Source organism: Nicotiana tomentosiformis, chromosome 12 (assembly GCF_000390325.3).
Source record: "Nicotiana tomentosiformis chromosome 12, ASM39032v3, whole genome shotgun sequence".
NCBI classification, from domain to species: domain Eukaryota; kingdom Viridiplantae; phylum Streptophyta; class Magnoliopsida; order Solanales; family Solanaceae; genus Nicotiana; species Nicotiana tomentosiformis.
Window position 1 is genome coordinate 39,711,262 of NC_090823.1, and position 25,255 is coordinate 39,736,516.

Sequence of the window (25,255 nt, forward strand, 5' to 3'; positions counted from 1 at the left end):
TCTGCTGCTGAAAGATATGCTAAACTCCCCAAACTCTCTGCCCGGTGACTCAAGCATCGGCCACCACATTGGCCTTCCCCGGATGGTACAAAATAGTGATATCATAGTCCTTAAGAAGCTCCAACCATCTTCGCTGACGCAAATTAAGATTCTTCTATTTCAACAGATACTACAAACTCTGATGATCAGTATAGATCTCACAATGAACCCCATACAAATAATGGCGCCAAATCTTCGAGGCATGAATAATAGCTGCTAACTCAAGATCATGGACATGATAGTTCTTCTCATGGGTTTTCAACTGGCGTGAGGCGTAGTCAATCACCCTACCCTCCTGTATCAGAACACATCCAATGCCTATCCTCGAGGCATCACAATATAAAGTGTAGGAACCTAAAGCTAATGGCAGAACTAACACTAGAGTTGTGGTCAAGGCGGTCTTGAGCTTCTAAAAGCTCTCCTCACACTCGTCTGACCACCTGAATGGAGCACCCTTTTGGGTCAATTTGGTTAAGGGCGATGCGATAGACGAGAAACCCTAAACAAACCGACGGTAATAACCAGCCAAACCGAGAAAGCTCTGAATCTCTGAAGCTGAGGACGGTCTAGGCCAACTCTAAACCGCCTCTATCTTCTTCGGATCAACCTGAATAACCTCACTGGATACCACATGTCACAAGAATGCTACTGAACTGAGCCAAAACTCACACTTGGAGAACTTTGCATAAAGTTTCTCCTCCTTCAATCTCTGTAATACAATCCTCAAATGCTGAGCATGCTCCTCCTGGCTACGAGAATACACCAGGATGTCATCAATGAATATAACAAAGAATGAGTCCAAATAGGGTTGGAATACATTGTTCATCAAATGCATGCATGCTGCTGGGGTATTGGTCAGCCCAAAAGACATCACTAAGAACTCATAATGGCCATATCGAGTCCTGAAAGCTGTCTTAAGAATATCTAAATCCCGAATCTTCAGCTGGTGAAAACCGGACCTCAAATCAATCTTAGAGAACACCCTCGCTCCCTGAAGCTGGTCGAATAAATCATTAATACGAGGCAAGGGATACTTGTTCTTGACTGTGACCTTGTTCAACTGCCTGTAATCAATACACATTCTCATGGAACCATCCTTCTTCTTCACAAATAGAACCGGTGCACCCCAAGGTGACACACTAGGCTGAATAAACCCCTTATCAATGAGTTCCTAAAGCTGTTCTTTCAATTCCTTCAACTCTGCCGGTTCCATACGATACGATATAATAGAAATGGGCTGAGTGCCTGGCACCAAATCAATACCGAAGTCAATATCCCTGTCAGGCGGCATGCCCGACAAGTCTGCAGGAAACATATTCGAAAAATCACGTACCACCGGAAGAGAATCAATGACAGGAGTCTCTGCACTAACATCCCTCACAAAAGCCAAATAGGATAAGCAACCCTTCTCAACCATGCGCTGAGCCTTCAAATATGAAATCACACTACTTGGTACATAATCTACAGAACCGCTCCACTCAACCCTCGAAATTCCCGGCATAGCTAACATCACCGTCTTAGTGTAAAAATCTAGAACATCATGACATGGAGATAACCAATCCATACCTAATATCACATCAAAGTCGACCATACTGAGCAACAAAAGGTCCACTTAGGTGTCCAGACCCCCCAATAGTCACCACGCATGAACGATATACTCGGTCCACGATAATAATATCGCCCACAGGAGTAGATACATGATCAGATGAAACTAAAGACTCACGAGGAAAATCCAGAAAATGGGCAAAATACGAGGAAACATATGAATACGTGGAACTAGGGTCAAATAATACCGAGGCATCTCTATGACAAACTAAGACAATACTTGTAATCACAGCATCTGAAGCAATAGCATCTGGTCTGGCAGGGAGGGCATAGAAACGGGCCTGGCCACCCCCTGATCTGCCTCCCCCTAGCTGACTGACCTTCACCCCGAGCTGACTGGGCGGGTGGTGAGGTAACTGGTGCTGAAGTCGGAGACTGACTCCTTTGCTGAGATAGACCTCCATGACGATGAGGACAATGCCTCCACATATGCCCAAACTCCCCACACTCAAAACAACTCCCTAGTGCTGGTGGCGGGAACTGAAGGGAACCCCTAGCACTAGGATAACTGGTAGAAGAACATGGCATGGAAGAGCCCTGAACAGGTGGAGCACGGGATGAACTCTGAGCTGTAAGGGCACTAAGTGATGAGTGGCCCTGATGAGAACTGTGAGAACCATGTACAGATGATGCACCACAGTGAAATGGCCGAGATGACTGAGCCTGCCTGTAATGACGACCTCTACCAGGCTGAAACTGAACCCCAAAAGGAGTACCGCTAAATCCACCCTAACCACGAGGCCTCTTGGCCTCCCTCTCAACCCTCTCCTGACCGCGAACCATCTCAATCTGCCGAGCAATGTCGACAACCTCATCAAAAGTAGCACCTGAAACCCTCTCTCTGGTCATGAGCAACTGTAGCTGATAAGTGAGACCATCAATAAACCTCATGATCTTCTCCCTGTCCGTGGGAACCAACCAGATAGCATGACGGCCCAACTCAGAGAACCATATCTCATACTATGTCACAGATATATTACCCTGTCGAAGCCGCTCAAACTATCTGCGCAGCTCCTCTATGCAGGATCGAGACAGGAACTTCTCCAAAAAGACCACGGAGAACTGCTGCCAAGTAAGGGGTGCTGCGCCAATAGGCCTACGCCTCTCGTAAGTCTCCCACCATCTGAGTGCAGCCCCGAAAAACTGAAAAGTAGTGAAGGAGACCCCACAAGTCTCCAGAATACTAGAAGTACAGAGTATCCTCTCACACATGTCCAAAAAGTCCTGAGCATCCTCTCTCTCTGTGCTACTGAAAGGTGGTGGCTGGAGTCTCCCAAACCTTTCCAACCTACGCTGATCATCCTCAGGCATAACAGGAACCACATAATCCTGAGCAACCGCAACTGGCTGGGCTGGTGGTACCCCCTGTGTCTGGAGTCCCTGAACAACCTGCTCGGGTTATGCGAGCAACGGGAGTCTAAGTGCCTGTGCCTCCCCCGGCCTGAGAAGTGGATGCGGCCGTCGATATAGAGACCGCTTGAGCAAGGCCAGTACACGCTGTCATAATTTGAGCTAGGGCCTCCTGAAGGCCAGGAATCACAATAGGCACAGGTGGTGCCTGAGCTGGTGCATCAACAACTGGAATCTGGTACTGAGATGGGACAACTGGTGGATCTGTAGGTACTGCCCTAGTTGCGGTATGGGTTGCACCTCTGCCCCTACCATGGCCTCTACCGCGGCCTCGGCTTCTCGCAGCCCTCGCTGTTGGTACTATTGGCTGGCCCTCCTGACCGGTAGTACGAGTCCTCACCATCTGTGAGAGAATGAAACAACAAATGTTTAATTACTAGAATCAACAGATTCGCACGACAAGAATTCAACAATGTGGAATCTTCCTAAAGGTTCTGCAGCCTCTCGAAGATAAGTACAGCCGTCTCCGTACCGATCTGCAAGACTCTACTAAACTCGCTTATGACTCGTGAGACCTATGTAACCTAGGTACTGATACCAATCTGTCACGACCCAAACTAACCCTGTCGTGATGGCGCCTATCGTGGTACTAGGCAAGCCGACTCATTCTAAAACAAATCGATATTTTTCATTTCAAGGATAATTCCAAGGCTATTTAGTTTTAAAACCTTTGTAAAGGAGTTCAAATCAAACAAAAGTGCGGAAAAGAAAAGCCCGACATCGGGGTGTCACTAGTCATGAGCATCTAATACAATCTTTCTAACAATATCAAGGCTAAATTAGTCTGGAAAATAGCTAAATACAACTAGAGAAAGATAAGAGGGAGAAGATCAGGGGCTGCGATCACCAAATAGCTACCTTGCTATCTCCGAAAAAATCTGCAACCAGAATAATCAACAATCGCTAACGTGTCCAGCTACACCTGGATCCACATACAAGGTGCAGGGAGTAACATGAGTACGCCAACTCAGTAAGTAACAAAAATAAATAAATATTGAGCAGTAGTGACGAGCATTAAAGAATATAACATTTATATCATGAAATCTCAGTAAAATACCTCATGCTTTTAAAATTAGGATTTGCATCAAAATATCTCATCTAAATCGAGTTCCAGTTAAAAATCATTTAAGGATATTTTTCAAAAGTTTTCAAACAGAGGAAAAATGCAAAGGTGAGCAAAAATGATGAAATCATAAACAGCCCCTCGGGCAAAGCATCACTCATATACAGCCCCTCGGGCAAACCTCACAATCACTCTTGCCACTCGGGCATACCTCACAATCACTCATGCCTCCTAGTCACTCAGCACTCGGCACTCGGTACTCGCACTCAGTAGGTACCTACGCTCACTGGGTGTGTGTACAGACTCCGGAGGGACTCCTTCAGCCCAAGCACTATATCAAGCCAAATCATGGCATAAATCACTTAAGCCCTCGGCCTATATCAAACATGATGCGGCGTGCAGCCCGATCCTATAAATATCCTCACAAATCAGGCCCTCGGCCTCACTCAGTCATAAACCTCTCAAGCCACTCGGGCATTTCAGTAAAAACAGGGCATTCAGCCCAAAACAACATTTATATACATCAAAATAGAGTCATAAAACTGAGTTATGCAGTAAACAAGTATAACCATGACTGAGTATAGATTTTTAATCGAAAACAGTGAAAGGATAGTAAGAAAAGGCCCCTAAGGGTCCAAACAGCACTGGCACAAGGTCCAAACATGGCATTCAGCCCAATTTACAAAAACTCTTTCTAAAACATATAAGTATCATATAATTTCCACAAAATATGCAACTTTACAGTTGCTACGGGATGGATCAAGTCACAATCCCCAACAGTGCACGCCCACACGCCCGTCATCTAAGCATGTGCGTCACCTCAAAATAGTAGAATGATACAAAAATCTGGGATTTCATACCTTTAGGACTAGATTTAAAATCGTTACTTACCTCAAACCGGTCAAATAACTACCCCGCAATGCTCTTGCCTCTGGACTCGGCCTCCAAATACTCGGAATCTATTCAAAATCAGTACAATACCATCAATACGTGCTAATGGAATGAATCCCACAAGAAATGCTAGAAAATTAGACCAAAACCCGAAATTGGCTCAAACCCGGCCCCCGGGCCAACGTCTCAAAATCCGCCAAAAATTTACAAAACTAGAAAGCCCATTCACTCACGAGTCTAACCATACCAAATTCATCAAAATCCGACATCGTTTGGTCCTTCAAATCCTTAAATTACCTCTCCAAAAATCCCAAGCCCTAACCCCTCATTTTCACTAATTACATGATTAAACAACGGAAAATCACCATATGTATGAGTATTAGGGCTCAAGTAACTTACCTCAATGAAAATCCCCTTGATTCCCTCTTCAAATCTCTCCCAAAAGCTCCAACACCGAATAGAAATGGTGAAGAATGCACCAAAATTCGCGAAGTGAGCAATGTATACATTCTGCCCAGGATTCTCGCACCCGCGCGACCGCACCTGCGGTCCCAACAACCGAACCTGCGCAAATCACTTAACGCCCAGGTTCTGAATCTGCGGCAAACTTGTCGCACCTGCACGTGGTGTGCCGCATCTGCGAAGCCATCCTTCTTCCTTCCTTCTGCATCTGCGCCCCAGGTCTCGCACTTGCGGGCTCGCAGATGTGATAGCCTTCTCGCACTTACGCATCCTGCCTAGCCCAGCATTGCCCGCACCTGCGAACCCCCATGCACACCAGCAGTCCCGCACCTGCGATCCTTCCTTCCGCAGGTGCGGAAATAGCAGAAGCAGCAGCTTCAGCTGCAGCGGCCCTGCACCTGCGATCCTTCCTTCCATAGGTGCGGAAATAGCAGAAGCAGCAGCTTCAGCTGCATCTTCCAACTTCGACAAATCCGTTAATCACTCGAAATCACCCCGAGGACCTCGGGACCTCAACCAAAAATACCAACAAGTTATACATCAACATACAAACTTAGTCGAACCTTCGAATCACTCAAAAAAACATCAAAACACCAAATTACCCTCAGATTCAAGCCTAAGAACTTCTAAATTTCCAAATTCGGCAACCGATGTCGAAACCAACCAAATCACGTCCGATTGACCTCAAATTTTGTACACACGTCGCAAATGACACTATGAACCTACTCAAACTTCCGAAATTCCATTCCGACCCCAATATCAAATTTTCCACTGCCGACCGAAATCGCCAAATTTTCCAATTTCGCCAATTCAAGCCTAATTCTATCACGGACCTCCAAATCACATTCCGGACGCACTCCTAAGTCCAAAGTTACCTAACGGAGCTAACAGAACCATCAGAATTCAAATATGAGATTGTTTACACATAGGTCAACATTCGATTAACTTTTCCAACTTAAGTTTCTACTTAAGAGACTAAGCGTCTCAATTCACTCTGAAACCACTCCGGTCCCAAACCAACTAACCTGATATAACATAATATAGCTGAATAACACAAAAAAGTAGAAATGGGAAAAAATGGGCTATAACTCTCGAAACGACCGGCCGGGTCGTTACACAAAGTGTATGCTGGGCAGACCACTTAAGTGATTTATTCCGAAATTTTGCTCATTCTCTCATATTTTGAATCCTAGACTTCGAGTAGTGGAGATTATGAAGAATAATTTTACTACTACATTGGAGATAAGGAATTTTCATTTGGATTTAGCTATATATATATCTTAATTTCTCATGGATTTCTACACCTAAAACTTGAAATTCTAAAGCGAAATTTAGGATTTTTGTCTATAACTTAAGATGGTGTATTTCGGGGGGATTTGAGTGTCGATTTGGACTCTATTTTGGAATCTAATAACATATTTAGACTCACGAGGTTATGAGTAGTCGGGATCTACCCCTTGACTTGAGTTTGATCATGTCAGCCTAGGTTGACTTCTGTTGACTTTTGGGGATTTGATTAACAATTGAAGGTTTGTTGTTAAAGTTGATTCCTATAACTTTATTTGACGTTATTGAGTTGTTTTTGACTAGTTCGAGTCATTTGGAATTCGATTTTAGAGGAAAGTCTATATTGGAAGGTTGAAGCTTATCGGGTGGAGGTAAGTCTCTTGTCTATCTTGCTAAGAGGGAATTATCCTTATTGGTGATCTATTTGCTACTTGATGCTCGATTTAGGAGCTACGTATCAGTGTTTTAAAAGGCGTTTTCGGGGCGAGGCGCACCAAAAATTCTCCGAGGCGATGGTGTGGGGCGAATGTCCCAAGAGGTGTACGCCCAACAATTCGGGGCATACGCACGGGCGTTCGGGGCACACACGCGGGCATTTGATGCGCGTTTTTGTAGTGAGGCGTAAGCCCCAGAGACTTTTTCAAATTAAAATAAAATTTATTGAATAAGTCCTTCATATAATTCTCAAATTCTCAAAAGTCAGCTTGTAATTACTCAAAAGTTTTAAAAAGGAACTGAAATGTATTAAATTTAAAACTCAAGACCTTTTTTATTTATTGAAGCCCTAATTTATGATTTTTTCCAATTCTTTATTTTGTCCGCTAGTCAGCTAATATCTTCCAAAAGCAACGAATATTCAATTTTTTTTAACAAATATAAAGAGAACTCCATTCTCCTTCATAACAGCAAATTAAAATTCAAAGTTCAAATTGCAGGTAAGTCATCTTTTTTGTTCCTCCATGTAGAAAACTTTATTCTTTTTGACTCAACTTACTTGTGCTTGTAAGTAGCGTATAATAGATTGTGTTGACTAATTTTTTGTGGGGATGGAGCACATCTATATATATATATATATATATATAAGTATATTTTTCACACATTTATAGTTTTCTTCAATTTTTATGTAATTTTACCTGTTTATAAATATTTACTGTAATTATATTATTTTATAAACTATTAAAAATTAAATACCCATGAGGCTTACGCCCCGTGCCTCGGGGCTTACGCCTCGCCTTACGCCCACGCCTTTAAAAACACTCCTACATATATGCGTAGCTAGGTTTTGATCATATCCAATATTGTTGACTTGGGTTATGCTTTGTTTGGATTATATGAAGTTATTATCCATGTTTCAGTCGATTCTATGACTACGTGATAATTCATAATTATGATTCATGAGCATGCTTAAGGTTATAACTTATTTAATTGGGCACAAAGGTTATTTTTCCATGTTAAGCTTTATTATAAGTCTGTAGTCATACACTAGTCTTATTTACTTTATGATTTGGTGTTTATATGGCTTAATTGACTCATATTAAATAATATGATTGAACTACGCATGCTTAAATAGTTTATTGAGCCATTGTGATAGATTGACTTACATGGTTAGCCATATCCATTTTCTAACCATATGAGCTTTTATCCGCATTCTTGTTATTATTGTCCGATACTTTTTTATTATATTATTTCATACACATATGCATGAGTGGAGAGTTGGTTTTTGTGAAAATTGAGGATTTGGGCATTACAGATACTTTGAGAGGATATTGATTATTGGTTATTGATCATTAATTATAAAATGATCAACGCTTGGATATGGATCTTTCCCTTTGGAGTTAGGTGATTACCCATGTTATAGTCACGACCCAAAATCTCAATCATGGGACCGTGATAGATCCTAACATTTGTTTCCTAGGCAAGCCAATATTAGAACAATAACTAACGTGATGTAACAATAAAAGAGACTTTAAAATAAAAGAGCGTAATAGCAAAAACGAATAATATGTGTACAACCAACACACTGTAAAACTATTCCTACAAACTGGTGCAATAAGTACATGAGCAACTAGAATACTACATATAAGGTCTGAAATAAAATACAAAACTGTCCGGCACAAAGTAAACAACAACAAAGATAGGAAGGGGACTTCAGAGTCTGTGAACGCCTAACACTAACTCGAGTCTACTGGAAGGAAGGGTCCGAGCAATCACCGCTGAACACCGCTGGGACCAACACCGGGATCTGCACGAGAAGTGTAAAATTATAGTATGAGTACAACCGACCCTATATACTCTGTAACTGCCGAGCCTGACCTCGACGAAGTAGTGAGGCTATGACAAGACACACACTATAAACCGATACGAGTAATAAGCAGAAAAGCAAAAACGAAATAGAGAAAAAAATAACTACTTGCTAAACGGAATAAGAAATAAATAATAGAGGGCTCCAGCATATCATCCCAATCACAGTCTTACACCACAATACAATAGAGGAATCTAACAACCAAGAATAACCACAATACATCATCTTCGTTGCGACACGCAACTCGATCCCCCCTCCCCCCCTATATATATATATATATATATGGCGTGCAACCCTATCCATATATACATATAATTTTGTTGCGGTGGTATAATCCGATCCACACATACATATAATATTGTTGCAAGCTTGCAACCCGATCAACATATAACATCCAACTATGACGAATCTCAAAATGTAACATAAAAAGGAACTAAAATGCATAAATCCTCTAAGATAATCCAATACAACATAGTAAAGTGAAATAGAAGCAAGTATAAATAAATAAGCAAGTGAAAGCAAGAGATAGGTAACATGTAAGAGCATATAACAAGTAAGGGTGGAGGATAAGTAAAGGCATGATTAAGTGGAAGCATGTAACAATTAAAGACATGTAAGAAGTGAATGCATATATTTAACAAGTAAGGACATTGTTGACGGCCAATTTTGACCCTCCCTTTTTAAATTAATTTATTCATACTTAATAATTTACAATAAATATTTTTAAAGTGTTCTCTAGTAATAAAAACCTATTTTTACAAATTAATTAAGTATTAGTTTTAAAATTAATCACGTAGTATTAATATTATGTAATTATGAATATATTTTCTATTTTAATATTATTAAGATAACTTTTTTATATACATTACATAGGTTCTATAGTTAATTTAATAAATTACTCTTTAATTTCTAGTTAATTAGACTACTATGTTAAAAATTTGAAATCAGTGCTACAATTTAGAAAATAAAGTATTTTTATAAATAAATAATTAAAATAATTACTTGTATATATAATAATTATAATTTTATCACATTTTATTAAATATTATTAAGTTTATTTAAATTAATTTCTAAAAGGGATTAAAGACAAAATGCTACAATTGCAATTCTCAATTAAATGCAAAATGACCATCTTTTAAATTATTTTTGGCCTAAACGTGCAAGCCCAATCCAAAACATACCCAGTCCAAATACCCCATCTCCATTCCAATGTGGCTATCGAGGCCACTCTCTTAGAGCCAATGAGCTCGCGCCACGTCACCTCTCCATAACACTCATACAAGAAACACAGTGAATCCAAGCCGTTTGTTCCTTAAATCAACGGTTCACGTTTTATCTCCAATTTTCTTTTGATTTTAAACACCCATCCCAGAGATCTCATCCCTACCGTCCAAAATCTCCTAATCTAAGGGACACGAAAAATCCTCCCTAAATATCCTAATTGACCAAATTATCTAGGCCATTGATCTAATGATCCAACGACCCAGGTTCTATCTCTCAACATTAACCCACGAGACCAATCCCAATCCCCCCAAACCCTAATCATTCACTCAAAGACCTGTTCGTCTCTCTTTCCCTTTGCTCTCTCTTTTCTCTCATCTCCATCAGCCATCAATCTCTAAAACTTTGCACAGATTTGTGCAAGGTCACTCGAAATCACTCAGAATTATCTCTTCTATCTCTCTATCCGCGAATCCAACCGGCTATTTCCTATCTCAACACTCAAAATTCAAAACCCAATTCTAGAACCCTAAGCTCAGAACATCGCTGGCCTAATTTCTCCTTCGTTCTTTCAAATCCAACTTATAGATTCATCTGCGGGTTTCAGTTTAATCAACTTATGTTACGAAGCCAGTTGATTTTAGTTTCCATTTTTGTTGATTAAATTCGAAACCCCTAATCTGAAACCCTAGACTCAAAGATGAACTTCAAATCTCCAGATTTCCTTTATGTTTTGTTAAATCAGAGCATGCAAAAGCACATTTCATAGCCTCATCATGATTAATTGAAGTGCAGAGGTCAAATTCAATGACCTCTGGACATTGGAGCTTTGACCGATGGGTTTTGCCTTCAACGGTCAACCTTCTTCACTTAGGTAAGTTTGTTCATAATTTTCCCCCTCTGTCTCTCAAATGTTTCACTCGATTTTGCTATCATCATCAATTTGTTGTCACTTTCCACTCATGATTTTGAATCCATTGAAACCCTAGAGCCTTAATGGCACTATAAATAAGGCCTTTAATGTTCTCACCTAACATCATCTACACATCATCCACAAAACCACCTAACATCATCTACACAACCACTTAACACTGAAAAGAATACACCAAGAACACTTAGCAAAAGCAAAAATCAGTATAGTAGTTGTAGAGTTTTTTCGACTAAGCTCTTACTCGAATTCTGACTTTGCTCCGAGGTATTCATTTGGTTGAAGTCTCTGAGTTCTATTTGGCATGCTTCCCTACGAAAGGTCAGTGCACCTTCACCCTCTTCTCTTCTAATTGTTTTACTTGAATGCTATGTACATGCTGTTGTTTTTTCTATTAACTGTATTAGCTTATAATATTTGTCATTAGCCTATAAAGTGTTATCCCAGTTCATATTAAAGTGTTATTGATCTGTGGTCATTCCTCATGTTTTCAGAATCTCTTAAATTGGTATTGACTAAACTGTTACATGACTTTAATGACTTGCATCTCTGAGCCTAAACAGTCTATATGATTAAGTTTCCTTTATGAGCTTTAATAACTTTCATATAGCTAATATGATTAAACTCCCTTAATGTGCTCTAATGACTCCCGTGCTTGTTCAAACTTTAGGGTTTCTGTCAATAGTTCTACTATGACGTTATTATGATCTTCATCTCTATACACTATTTTCCTGCATCATGTTGTCTTATGGTCGAGAACACTGTCTGATAATCCTCATTAGGACAAAACCTGAGAGTTCATAGTTTACATCCTTCACCATTTAACTGAAGTTTGAGAAATACAAGTGTTTTAAATGCTCTCTTCCTTTATATATGTGGATGTTAATTCTAAGAACAACTCTCTGAGTCTTCTTTATTATGTTCATGTCTGATTGATTGGCTGTAGATATATGAGATAGTTTTACAAACCTGAACTCTTAGGAGTACCAATAATCCTTCTGTACATACTCTTTAAGATTAAGTTACCCCTTTTTCATAACAATAGGTCATGGTTTTTGTTTGTTACAGTTGAATAGTAATTGTTGTTAATCTGAACATATTTGTCTCATATTTAGATAAAAAATCTCAATCTGTATGTGTTAAATAGATATTCCAAATGTTCTTGTTATGTTGGAGTTACTATTTGAGAAGGTGATTTAAGTATGGGATGTGTGTTAATATGTTATGACTTGAAAACGCGATTCTAATGAAAGCTATCATATCGAATTGTGTAAGAAATCACATGTGCCTAAGACCTTTAATTGTTCAAATATGTACTTAGAGTCTTGAATAGAAATGTTTTTTGTTGACGATCCGTGATGATGTTTGAAAGTGAAACAGTAAGTATAGAATATGAAATACGGCCAACGTGCCAAAAATGATATTACACTTTCTACTATTAATGCCAATGAAACAGAGAGGCGAGAACAAGATGTTGAAATGAGTTGTGAATCCTTTTAATAGTAAATGCTTTGGGAGTATCGTTTAGTCACTGAGGAAGGGTAGGTCAAAATAACCTAACCCTGAAACTACACATGCCGGTGTAGGAGTGATTGAGGGGTAAATCCCCGTATTAATGTGATGAAGTTGTTTCCCCTTATATGGGATGGGATTGATGTGTTGATATGTCTTCCCTTAAATGGGATGAGATTATTGCTAGCGAGGTGTGATATGATGTCAATCCACACGGCATTGTGGTGAGACGGCTTAGCCAATCGAGCTGAGATCGGACGTCATGCCGCGCACATAGTGGTATTATGAGTGGATGTCTCGGGGTGATACGACTTAACTGATCGGGCTGAGATCGGACTCCCTTTAAAAATACGGTGGTGTATCGGTTCTAAAGATATCCCAACTTAAAAAGATTGAAACTTACTTGAAATTATGTTTCCTCTAACTTGACACCTTGATGCGGTTTGAATCTCTTAATGATTTCATGTTTCCTTCTCCACTTAGCGTTAATTGTTATAATGAGAGGGTGTTTAGTTTTACATACTAGTACTATTCCATATGTACTAATGTCCCTTTTGCCAGGGGCGCTGCATCTTTAATGGATGCATGTGGTTCCATAGCAGGTGATATTGATCAGTGACAACAACACACCCTCTCATTAGCTGACTTGGTGAGCCCCACTTCATTCCGGGGTCCTGTATCTTTTGTCCTTTGTACATTGCATTTTGAGGTATAGCGGAGGCCTTGTTGCTGGTACTGTCTTAGCACTCTTTTGTTTCTGTTAGAGGCTCTGTAGACATAGTGTGAGTTGTATATTAATTTGGGAAGGTTGAACTAAAAATATTATAATCATATCATCTGTTCCGCTTGAACTATGATTGTATAGTGTACTATTTTGGGAACTTGTTAATGATGTAACTTATGGAAATGAACCGGTGTTGTACACATGGCCCCTTACCGTCTAATTAATGAAATATATTTATCTCTTTATTCATGGGTGAGTTGGGTAGACGATATTGTGCAGGCTTTCTCGAACGGGGCAACTCTGTTGAGCGCCGGTCGCGCTCCCCAAGGTCGGGGCGTGACACTTATCTCCACCCGACGAGATTAAATCAATCAACAACAGCCTTTCTGATCAATCCAACACCAAACGACTCAAATCTAGTCAAACATGTGAGCCAATACAAGCTTTAGGAATTGATTCCATATTAAAAGGGTTCAATCTTTAAACCATATAAAAAATTCAATAAAAAGTCAACCTTGGGCCTTTATAGATATAGTTCATCCAAAACCTCACTATTCCAAATATATGATTAGATTCTAAAACCAAGTCCAAATCGACTCCCAAATTCTCAATTTGCACTCTCTAAAATTATAAACAAAACCCTTAAATTTCTCTTTACAATTCCTTGATCTAAATATAATAATCCACGAGGAAATAGGATATATAATCAAATCAAGTAAAAATCACTTACCCTCAAATTAGTGATGAAAATTTCCCCAAAAATCGCCTCTCCCAAGCTCCAAAACCCAAAATAGTAGAAAATGAGCTAAACCCTCGAATATAATGTCATGGGCTGCTTTCCAGGCATGCCCCATGACCCCTTAGATGCACCCCATGTGTAATGACCCAACCAGTCATTTTTACTTTTAGAACCCTGTTTTCCTAAATAAAATGACCTGTATGTGCTTTTATAAATTTATGACTTGCGGGGATGGTTGTTTCGGGATTTGAAAGTGTTCGGGTTAAAATCGAAACACTTGGTACCTTAAGTTGGCCTTAAAATACTAAGTTTGACTCGGTCAATATTTTGAGAAAATAACCCCGGAATAGAATTTTGATGATTCCAACAGCTCTATATGGTGATTTTGGACTTAGGAGCGTGTTCGGAATTTTATTCGGAAGTCCGTAGTTAAATTAGGCTTGAAATGGCTAAAATAGGAATTTAAGTTTGAAAGTTTGACCGAGGAGTTGACTTTTTGATATCAGGGTCGTAATCCAGTTTCGAAAGTTTTCATAGCTCTGTTATGTCATTTATGACTTGCATTCAAAATTTGAGGTCAATCGGACTTGATTTGATATGTTCTTGCGTCGTTTGTAGAAATTGAAAGTTTCAAAGTTTATTAGGATTGAATCTATATGCGATTCATGTTTTTTAGTGTTGTTGGATGTTATTTGAAGGCTCGACTAAGTTCGTATGATGTATTAGGACTTGTTGGTATAACTGGTTGAGGTTCCGAGGGTCTCGGGCGTGTTCTGGATGGTTAATGGATCATTTTTGGCCTTTGTGAGATAGCTGATATCTGCTGCTGCAATTTTTCTGATTTCCTCTTTCGCGTTCGCGGGAGGAGCCTCGCGTTCACGAAGAGTTTTTTGAGCTGGTGAATTTTTGATCTACGCGTTCGCGGAGGAGAGGACGCGAATGCGAAGGGTAGGGTAGTGTGTGCATCGCAAACGCGTGGGTGGTGTCGCGTTCGCGAAGGAGTGTGAGGCAGTTGGGAACCCCAGTCTTTTGTTCTACGCATTCGCGAGGTAAGGGACGTGTTCGCGAAGGTCTAAGTTTCCAAAGCTTCACGTTCGCGAAGCGTAGGTCGCGTTTGCGAAGAGGAAAGTTGGGCAGCACATTTTTGTGCTTCGCGAACGTGAGGCAAGGGTCACGTTCGCGAAGAAGAAACCACTGGACAGAATGTTTAAGTTCAGAAAATGGGACTTCATCCCATTTTCCATTTTTAACGATTTGGAGCTCGGATTGAGGCGAATTTTGGGAGATTTTCAGAGAAAACATTGGGGTAAGTGTTCGTAACTCAATCTTGGTTAGATTACCCGAATCCATCCCTGTTTTTATTATTTAATTGGTGATTTAAGTTTAAAAAAAATTGAAAAAACCCTCTTGGATAGATTTGAGGATTTAGGGTCTAATTTTTATTGGAATTTAGTCATTTTGGTATGGTTAGACTCGTGGTTGAATGGGCGTTCATATTTCGTAACTTTCGCCGGATTTCGAGAGCCATTTTTGAGTTAATTTCGGATTTTTATTAAAAAATATAGTATTTTCTTATAGAATTAATTCTATAATTTTTGTTGACTGTATCAAATTAATTATGACTAGATACGAGTCGACCGGAATCGGAAAATCGAGGAAAAAGCATACTACTTGGTTAAATTGGAGCAAGTTGAGGCAAGTGACTTGTCTAACCTTGTGTGGGGAAAATTTTTCCTAGGATTGGTATTAATTGTAATGTGATGAAAGTCGTGTATACGAGGTGATGAGTGTGTACACGAACTAAATGTGAAGGATTATGTTTTTAAATTGTGAAGATCACTGTTGTACATTAATTAAATTATTAAATCTTGTTATATTCTCCATCATTGATTTGATTCGTATACTTTAAATTTGCTTGACCTTTTCCTGCTAATTGTTTTACCTGTTTAGTTGAAACTTAGTTTCTTTTATTCTGTGCATTATTTGAAATTAATTTTCTTTAAATTAAATATTATTAATATGAAGTATTTGATATTTTTAAATTTGGTATTGAAGCAACGTATTAAAGATTTTGAAATATTATTTTGCTAAATTATTTATTTTCGAATATTTTTGTAAGATTTTTATACTCATTGTGATGGAGACGTGAGCTCTTTATTGTGGAAAACTATTATTGATGATTTATGTTGGCATGATCCGTGAGCTCTTTATTGTGAAAAAATATTGTTGTTGATTTACTTTGGCAAATTGAAATATTTGGGCACTTGAGGTGCAAATTATGATATGTTGTGATATTGATACGCATGCGGTGGTATAAGGTCTGGATATTGAAACGCATGCAGTGAGATAAGGGTGGCTTGATATGCGTGGCTAGTAGGGGGAACTACTAGAAGTCATACAGTGTGATAAGGATGGCTAAAACGCGGGATGCTATTTCGGAAAAAATATTTTCTTTAAAATAAATTGTGAAGGCTCCCGCGGTGAGATAAGGAAATGAGATATTGTGAATTTATTTATGATTTGGGACTACGATGTAGTACCTCAGGAGTGCCCTTGTTGATATTGATTTATGGTCGTAGTTGTCGTTGATTATTTGTTGTGATTTTCTTAAGTTGAAAGAAAATTTTGGTGGTTTCTACGAGATATTATTTGTCATTATTTTGTATAATTAAATGATGACTTGCTACTTGATTCATTTCTATTATCATTTATTTTATTATATTGTTAAATATTTTTTCATGTTATTATTATTTTCCAGTAAGGCTTGACCTGACCTCGTCAATATTCTACCGAGGTTAGGCTTGGCACTTACTGGGTACCGCTGTGGTATACTCATACTACGCTTCTGCACATCTTTTTGTGCAGATCCAGGTACATCTTATTAGACTAGGCATCAGTAAACTAGCTGTACGAGGAGACTTCGAGGTATACCTGCCAGCGTCCGCAGACTCCGGAGTCCCCTTCTATCTTACTATGTTGCTTCTTTATTTGTTTTAGACTCTGACATATAGAGACAGAGAATAAATTCTTAGAAGCTTGTGACTTATTTCTACCGAGTTTTGGGTGTTGAATTTGTTTGAATTATAGTTTATTTATTTCAGATATTTATTATTATTCCGCATTGATAGGCTTACCTAGTCTTAGAGACTAGGTACCATCACGACATCCTACGGAGGGAATTTGGGGTCGTGACACCGTGGCGTCCTGGCAAGCCTCCCAATGCCCAGCACCATGGGCGGCCCTGTGGTCTCAACAGAGACAAGGGACAAGCGCGCATGTGCCTCTGTCGCCTTACTGATAGCCCTCGCCAGCGCCCATCGGCTGGCAGATGCCAACAATGTCGCGCGCACAGACAATGCCGCACGCAAAGACCATGATGATGCCAACAGTGTCGCGCGCAGAGATCCTGATGCCTCGCCAGTGCCCAACCGCAGGCAGATTACAACAGCATCGCGCGCACAAACCATGGTGCCAAGTGTCAGTGCCCAGCCGCAGGCAGACGCAAATAGTGTCACGTGCGCCGACAACACTGCGCGCGCAGACCCTAATGCTAAAGATAAAGTTGCTGCCAATAGACTTGTTTCGACCTTGTAGTTTTACTTCATTTACTTTTAGTGTGCTTCTACAGCTTATATAGGTCAAGTCATGTAACTTTGGTTTATTTTTTTATTCATTATTAGGGGGGATCAAACATTCAAACATTCAAACATTCAAACATTCAAGCAAGCAAATATTTCTCTGTACTGGTGTCTCTCCCCCTCGACAACGCGTAGCCTTTTGTAATAGCTTCCATTTAATAATGCAATCAACTTTCATTCTCAATTGCTCCCTTCAATTCTCTTCATTGCTCGTGACATTAGTTTTTAATGTACGACACTGACAATCCCGTCTAGCATATGGAGGGGACCTCAATTGGCGGACAACAACCGCACTGACATCAGTTGCTTAGCTTTACGTCTCCCTTCCAAGGAAACTCAGGAACGTACCATATAACAGTTTGTATCATAGCTTAGGCTCGACATCGGACGAGGGAACATATTACCATTACCACCATTTCTGACCATGGTGAATTATGGGGATTGCATCGCGACCCTTGAAGAGACGCTTGACGTATTACGGCCCATCGTGGATACGGTACCTAATCTAAGAACCAGCCTAGTGCAAAGGTTGGACGACCTGGACAACAGAATGCGGCAAGCCGAAGTTGACATAGCAAACATCAGTTGCGACTCTAAGGGAGACCGGCAAACAGCAACCGTAGAGGCAGCCGAAATTTAAGGCAAATTTGAGGACCTCCAACAGGAGCGCGCCGAGGATTTAGCCCTTAGGGAACTAGAGGCAGATAGGGTGACTTCCATACAACAAACCATAGATAAACTTGACAGGCCAGCGCAGTGTTGTCAATGTTGCCCAACAAGGCCTGCTTAGAGGAGACGAAAATCGAATCAGGGGTGTTGTGAACCTCGCCCCTGTGCCATAAAATCTAAAATTTCTGGAGCCAAAGCTATACAGCGAAGCTCGGGATGCTAAAGAAGTAGAGAACTTTGTCTTTGACATCGAATAGTACTTCGATGTCATGGGGTAGTTAGAAGAAGCCAAAAAGGTAGCAATTGATGCCATGTATCTTCAGGGTGATGCTAAACTCTAGTGGCGGGTGAAATACGAAGCCATCAGGTCCGGTGAAAATACTCTCAAGACATGGGCAGAACTGAAGGCAGCCATATGCCTGCAGTTCTTCCCCGAAAATGTGGAATACAATGCACGGAGAAAGCTGCAGGAACTCCGCCAGACCAGGTCAGTGCGGGATTACGTGCGGGAATTCTTCGCGCTTATGCTAAACATACGGGATATGGGGGACAAAGACAAACTCTTCATATTCATAGAAGGTTTGAAACCTCATGCTCGTATGGAGCTGCAAAGACAAAGGGTAGATACCCTGCCCAAGGCGATTCAAGCTGCAGAATGCCTTGGGGATTGTCAGATGGAAACTCAGAAGGATAGGCCTCAACCGCCTATCCAAGGGGGATACAATGGGAGCCAACCTAGCAATGGTGGCCCTAGCAGAAATGGAGGAGATCAAAGTGCAACAAAATCTAAGACTTCTTCCTCAAGCAGCAACAGTGCTGCATTCGTCAACAACAATCAGGGGAGAAAACCCCCTTCAGAATGTCGTCATTGTGGTGGGCAACATTGGAATAATGAATACCCACATGCACAGATCAACGTTCATCAGACTGTTGATGATGGGTCAGATGATGACCTAGACGACACAGAGCAAGTAGGTGCCTTCAATGCAATTGTTGACTCCATCCCTAATACCCCAGCGGGAACCAGTGTTGGTAACCCTAAGAAGGACGCATGCCCAATCGCCAAGAAAGGGAAAAAGAAGGGGGATGAGAGGCCTCCTACCACATAAGAGAGTACCTTAATGTTCGTCGAAATAAAAGTAAACGGCAGACCAATTCGGGCAATGATAGACACGGGTGCTACCCCCAACTACTTGGCCTCGACTCAAGTGGAGAGCCTCAATCTAGTTGTGCAAAAGAGTAGGGGTCGTGTCAAGGCTATCAACTCACCACCCCAGCCAGTGAGTGGAATAGCCAAACAAGTGCCAATGAAGTTTGGCCCATACAAAGAAAGATTCAACCTATGCGTAGCATTCATAAATGACTTCGAACTGATATTGGGATTGGAATTCCTGAGGTAAACCAACACCATACCGATACCTTATATCGACATGCTCCTGATGATGGGAGAAAATGGGGACAAACCCCGCATTATACCATGTATACCCATAAAGATGGCCGCTGAAAACATCTCAGCCAGGCAGTCGAAGAAGGGAGTCAAAAGACATGAACCTATGGTTCCGGCTACCCTCAGTAACAAGAATCAAAAATCATATAATCGGCCTCAAATGAATGATGACACCCCTCGGTGTGTGCAGACTTGTCAAGCAGTCCACAAGGACAAGTCGGACAGCTCGGCACAAGCGGGACTCTTGGATCCACTGCCTGTCCCAAAGAGACCTTGGGAAAGCATTTCCCTGAATTTCATCACAGGATTTCCCAAGGTCGGAAATCTTGCAATTATCTTGTTTGTAGTAGACCAGACTTCCAAGTATGCCACCTTCATAGCAGCCCCACAGAACATATTAGCAGAAAATACAACTTGACTCTTCTTCTCTCATATTGTCAAATATTGGGGCCTGCCAAAGATAATGCTAGTGACCGCGACTTACGCTTCACTAGCAACTTTTGGACCCATCTCTTTAGGTGCCTCGGGACAAAATTGAGTCACAACTCAAGCTTTCATCAACAACAATCAAATGGCCAGACAGAACAGTTCAATGACATGCTGGAGGAATATCTCTGCCACTTTACAACCGGATCACAGAAGAATTGGGTGAAGCTTTTGGATGTTGCTTAACTATGTTTCAATTCACAAAAGAGATCTAGTACAAACAAAACCACTTTTGAAATTGTTACCAGATAGCAACCGCTACTCCCACAAACTGTGAATGCACCAAACATGCCAAAATCGCCTCGAGCTGCCAGCTTTTCAAAGGAATGGGAGCGAAATTTGGAGATAGTGCAGAGCTATCTTCTCAAAGCCCAAGAGAGGGCAAAGAGGTATGCCGACCAAAACCTTCACTTTGTCCAATATCAAGCAGGAGACAAAGTGATGGTAAGAATCCCAAAGAGGTACTTGTTTGCAGAGAGAACCAATGACCCTCGCCTATTGCAATAACACATCGGACCATTGTCCATTAAAAGACGCATTGGAAAAGCCACATACCGGGTGAATACCCCAGCATGGTGAATCATCCACCCAGTCATCCATGTCAACCACCTCAAATCATTTCAGAAAGACATGGAGCATCATTCACAAAGCCACCTCACAAGACCGAGGGGAACAAACCTCCAAGCCTACAAGAGCCTGATCAATTATCACCTTGCAGGTAAGGCTCCAAGTACATTGCCAACTTAGGTGGGGGAGAATGTGATGGGCTGCTTTCCAGCCATGCCCCATGACCCCTTGGACGCTCCCCATGGCATCCTGGCAAGCCTCCCAACACCCAGTTCTACGGTCAGCCCCGTGGTCTCGGCAGCGCCAAGTGACAAGCGCGCATGTGCCTCTGTCGCCCCACCGATAGCCCTCGCCAGCGCCCATCGGCTAGCAAATGCCAACAGTGCCGCGCGCACAGATCCTAATGCCTCGCCAACGCCCAACCATATGCAGATTCCAACAGCGTCGCGCACATAAACAATGTCGTGTGCGCAAACCTTGATGCCAAGTGCCAGTGCCAGCCGCAGGCAGATGCAAACAGCACCGCGCGTGCCGACAGCATTGCACGCGCAGACCCTGATGCTAAAGATAAAGTTGCTGCCAACGGACTTGTTTCTACCTTGTAGAAGACTAAGTCTTTTTCATTGTAAATATAGAGTAGTTTTACTTCATTTACTTTCAGTGTTCTTCTAAAGCTTATATAGGTCAAGTCATCTAACTTTGGTTTATTTTTGTTTAAGCATTATTAGGGGAGATCAAGCATTCAAACATTCAAGCAAGCAAATATTTCTCTGTACTGGTGTCTCTCCCCCTCAACACTGCGTAGCATTTTGTAATAGCTTTCATTCATTAATGCAATCAACTTTCATTCTCAATTGCTCATGATATTGGTTTTTCTCGTACGACACTGACAATCTCATCTAGCGTACGGAGGGGACCTCAATTGGCGGACATCAACCACACTGATATCAGTTGCTTAGCTTTACGTCGCCCTTCCAAAGAATCTCAGGAAGGCACCGCGTAACAATAATAATGATGCCAGTAACTTCACATCTGCACTCAAAACCATCGCGTCCGTAATACCACTTCTATAAGCCCATACTCGCATTTGCGAGCTTCACTTCACTCACTAACCTTCGCTTCTGCGATGAACAGTCTGCTTTTGCAGCGCCGCTGATGCGCCCAAATGCTCACAGGAGCGAATGTGCTTCTGCGCAACTTTGTCCGCACATGCAGACTCCCAAGCCCAGGACAAACTCCGCTTTTGTGCCCTCAACTCTGCTTCTATGCCTGCGCAGATGCGCTACATGAGTCGCTTATACAACCTCGCACCTGTGCAATATGCACAACAGGTGCAATACACAATAACCAACTGACCCATATAATCACCAAAATGGTCTGGAATCAATCCGAAACACCCCCTAACCCCCATCCAATGAAACCAACAAGTCCAAATACCTTACTCAAACTTATTCCAAGGCTTCAACCATAAAAAACAATGACAAAATCAAGAATCGAAGATCAAAATCCTTATCAAAACTTTTAAATATTCCAACTTCACCGAACGCATCCGAATATCACTTAGACATTCCGGAACACGACCAAACTTTACATACAAGTCCCAATCAACCAAATTAACCTATCCAAAGTCCCAAAACATTAATCAGGATATGATAATACCAAAGTCAACTTCCGGTCAAACCTATAACTCTCCAATCCTTCAAATTGCCAACTTTGGCAAATAGAGTCAAAACCTTCTAGTAACCTCCAAATTCGAACATACGCCCAAGTCCAAAACTACCATATGAACCTATTGCAATCATAAAATTTCGATTCCGAGGTTGTCTACTCAAAAGTCAAATCTTGATAAACTTTTCCAACTTAAAGCTTCCAAATTGAGAATCACTCTTTTAAATCAATCTCGAACCTCTCGAAAGTCAAAACCAACCACACACGCGAGTCATAATGCATTATATGAAGCTACTCAAGGCCTTAAACCCCTGAACAAAATGCTAGAGCTCAAAAAGATCGATCGGGTCAGTATACCAATACCCTAAGTAATTTTGAAGTTCTTAATAACATATGCTAAACCTTCACACAACATATACTTGTATTTGTTTACTTGGTTCATTCTAATTATAACATGCACCAAGTTATAAGAAAATCAGTAAGTGTTTTCAAGATTAAAACTACAAAATGCATATAAAAATGAATAAGAAATATGTATTACCTCTTTATCTACAAAGATTATGTCTGAACAAATCAACTCTTTATTTCTCTTGAGATTAGTAGAATTTCACATCCTACAAAAAGAACATTGAAAAAAAAAAAGAACACGCCGAATTTTATAAAAAATTTAGTATAGGAAAATAGCATATTAGTTTTAAAAAAATGTCAAAAGTTACTTAAAGACAATGAAGACATCATGTATTTGCAAGGATGCCATGACAGACTTATTACAAGCATTCAAAGAGGATGGTCAATAGTGTCGCACCCCTTTTTCCCACCCTCAAAAGATATATATATATATATATATATATATATATATGGATTGTTGTGGGTTAAAGAGTTTTTCCAAATAAAGTGACAAGTTTTTTATAGGGATTATTTTATTTACAGAGTCGCCACTTGAAATTGAGTTTTTGGGTGTTCCAAGTCACCTTTTATTTGAATCCCTATTCAAATAAAGATTTGACTCTTTTATTATTGGTTTGCAAAAACAAAGTTCAGGTAAGGAATTCTGTTGACCGGGGAGAAGGTGTAAGGTATTTTTCGAGTCCCGTAGTTCTAGCACGGTCGCTTTATTGACTACAACTTAGCTTGAATTAATTTTGGACGAACTGTGATTTATTGGCTTTCAAATTTTATCTATCCGCTTTTATTGCTTGATTATTCGTAATTATGGAATTATCTTGAAATAAAATGATACATATGTGTATTCATTTTGTTTGGTATGTCAAAGTCATGCCACGCGTACGTGTACACAATTAATAACATTTATTATTTATTAGATTGTTTTATCAAAATCACGCGAACACGTAACTTGATTTATTTTTGGGACCATAATTATGTCACGCGAACGTATACATAATCACAATGGTAGATTTGTTACGAGCGTGTCTAAAGGCATAGTAGTGATTTTTGTAGTAATTCGGCGTTCTTGGTTATTGAGGAAACATGCCAGCGTTCAACTAAAGCCTAAGGAGCAATACAACTTATTTCAAACCCAAACCTACTCCTATCCCAAGCTTACATTAGATTTTCTAATACCAGTGGCCTATTCGTTCGGCCCAAATCCTTTACCAACTAATCTACTCATCTTCTATGTTGTTTTTCTTTTTTCTTTTTGGTTTAGATCTAATAAATAAACAATATTACTATTACTACACATAACATAAGATTCATAAAACTAAACAATATAAAACTATTGAACAGATTCATGATTTTAAACACACTTGCCACTACATAAAAAAACAAGAATATCACCTAAATTAAAATCATAATGCAAATAAAATTTCAGTAAGTATCATTGAACTAGGAAGCAGAAATGTTAAAAGAGAAAAACAAATAACCTTGTATTAGATGAAGACTCCAATTTGACGTACATTAAGCAAGAATTTGTCCAAAAGCAAAAGAAAGAAAACAGTATATGGACCGAAAATTTTCTCCGAAAATCCTCAATGAACTCAAACAGGAAACCTCGCCAATGACGGAAATCTTGAACGCCCAGAAAATGCCACTGTTTTAGGTGAAAAGAGGCTGTTTTAATGGCTGATTTTTGGTCCCTCTTGTGGTTGTTCGGCAGCAACGATGCAACTATTTTTTGGTGGTTTTAGGTTATTTTAATGGAGTTTTACATGATTTTAGGATTGTTTTTCAGATCTCCTTTTGGCTGGCATCTTGGTAGTATTTATTGGAAGAGATGAGGTGAGGAAGATGAGTGTATGATTAGGAAGAAAAGAGGAAAATATCTCCCCTTTTTTCGTGTGTCCCCCTTTTTCCTTCTCCCTATCCTATGTGAGATGAGTCTCTTTATTTATTATGTGAGTGGAGAGTATGTGAATTGGAAAGAAAAACAAAAAGAGTGTGTGTGCTGATGTGGGCATGTGAGTGACGTGAGTGGAGGGAATCTTGTGGGTAAGACAAAGTTTGTTACTAAATTCATATCCAAAAAATGATTTATTCTTTTTTTTGCTTTGTTTTTTCTTTTAACAATGGATAATGAATAAAAGGTAAAATTAATATTCCTACTAAATCAAAATAACAAGGTAAAAGTACTACATACT

General features: G+C 40.2%; 1 long non-coding RNA gene across 1 annotated transcript; it reads right to left on the reverse strand.

Annotated features, from left to right (window-relative positions):
- Nucleotides 1-8,722: 8,722 nt before the first annotated feature.
- Nucleotides 8,723-25,016, reverse strand: LOC138903487 (uncharacterized). The gene is made up of 3 exons (XR_011412623.1): nt 24,542-25,016; nt 23,200-23,272; nt 8,723-8,999 (listed from the first exon to the last, which is right to left on the reverse strand). It is a non-coding gene; the product is annotated as an uncharacterized lncRNA (long non-coding RNA).
- Nucleotides 25,017-25,255: the final 239 nt, after the last annotated feature.